Source organism: Euprymna scolopes, chromosome 33 (genome assembly GCF_053919585.1).
Source record: "Euprymna scolopes isolate OS-2025 chromosome 33, ASM5391958v1, whole genome shotgun sequence".
In the NCBI taxonomy this organism is placed as follows: domain Eukaryota; kingdom Metazoa; phylum Mollusca; class Cephalopoda; order Sepiida; family Sepiolidae; genus Euprymna; species Euprymna scolopes.
In genome coordinates, this window is record NC_136514.1 from 66,887,126 (window position 1) to 66,888,906 (window position 1,781).

Consider the following 1,781-nt stretch of genomic DNA (forward strand, 5'->3'; position numbering starts at 1 on the left):
TTCAAAATATTCGTCGATAAAAAAACCGATCTTTATATTTACGCTAGCCATTTTGTATATTACCACGTGACCTGCTATCTCTTAAACTGGAGGGGGGGGGGATCCACTTGAATCCAACAAAACCAGTAATTTTTTTTTTCTATTATATATACATCATTTTCTATAAAATTAAGTGTAGACTTTATAATTAAAACAAAAAATGTTATTCATACTAAAAAAAAAAAAACGCTTAGTCATGTCACGTGACGTGACGTCAACATCCACTAATGGCGAACAATTGTACCTATTTACTATGCCTCCCCACGGGACAGAGTTAGACACCAGGGTCGTTTTTTAACGTGGAGAAAAGGTACAAAAATAAAAATTGTCTCAGTCGTGGAGGATTTCTCCTCCACCGAAAGAGAACAAGAAATAGAAGTGCAGCATCTGAAGAACAGATACTACACTTTGATCTTGACCAAAAGGCCAAGAATGCGAACAATTGTAAATAACAACTTTTTTCACAAAACCAACACCGTGTTTCTTTTTTTTCTCTCTCTTTCTCTCTCTCACCCACTTACTCTTCCCTCTCTCTCACCCTCTTTCTCTTGACGTCACACCACTGTTAAACTGTGGGGGGGGGGAACACATTCCCAGGCATTATCTCCTATAGATGCACATTTTATTAGAAATTCAGCTTTCAAAATATTAGACGATAATAAAAATATAAAACCAACACCCTCTTTCTCTTTTCTCTCTCTCTCACCAACTTACTCTTCTCTCTCTCTCACCCTCTTTCTCTTGACCTCCTACTACTGTTAAACTGTGTGTGTGTGTGTGGGGGGGGGGAAGAGGCAGCTTGAAAACCAACAAAAACAGTGCACAGTTTCCCAAGCATTTGGGGTGGGAAGGGGGGGAAGAAGCCGAGCGCACAGTTTCGTGTGAGAGAGAGAGAACAATTCTCAACCTATATACTCAACAAATTTTTTATCTACAGATTTGAAAGTTTGTATATAGGGTATTCAGACATATGGAAATATATCTAGCATAATCTATCTATTATATCTATAAAAGTGAAAATGTGTGTGTGTGTGAGGTAGCCAGAGAGAGAGAGAGAGAGAGAGAGAGAGAGAGAGAGAGAGAGAGACAACAATTCTCAACCTATATATTAAATACATTTTTTATCTACAGATTTGAAAATTTGTATATAGGGTATTCAGATATATGGAAATATATCTAGCATAATCTATTATATCTATAAAAGTGAAAATGTGTGTGTGTGTGTGTGTGTGTGTGCGTAAGAGAGAGAGAGAACAATTCTCAACCTATATACTCAACGTATTTTTATCTACGGATTTTAAACTTTGTATATAGGGTATTCAGACATATAGAAATATATCTAGCATAATCTATACATTATATCTATAAAAGTGAGAATGTGAGTGTGAGAGAGAGAGAGAGAACAATTCTCAACCTATATATTCAACAAATTTTTTACCTACAGATTTGAAAATTTGTATATTGGGTATTCAGACATATGGAAATATATCTAGCATAATCGATCTATTATGTCTATAAAAGTCAGAATGTTTGCGTGTGGTTGTGTGTGTAAGGTTGCGAGAGAGAGAGAGAGAACAATTCTCAACCTATCTATTCAATAAATTTGTTATCTACAGATTTGACCATTTGTATATAGGGTATTCAGACATATGGAAATATATCCAGCATAATCTATCTATTATATCCATAAAAGTGAGAATGTGTGCGTGAGAGAGAGAGAGAGAGAGAGAGAGAGAGAGAGA

At 35.7% G+C, this 1,781-nt stretch overlaps 1 pseudogene; it reads right to left on the reverse strand.

Annotated features, from left to right (window-relative positions):
* Positions 1 to 344: 344 nt before the first annotated feature.
* LOC145258500 (U2 spliceosomal RNA) lies at positions 345 to 478 on the reverse strand (annotated as a pseudogene).
* Between the last annotated feature and the right edge of the window lie 1,303 nt (positions 479 to 1,781).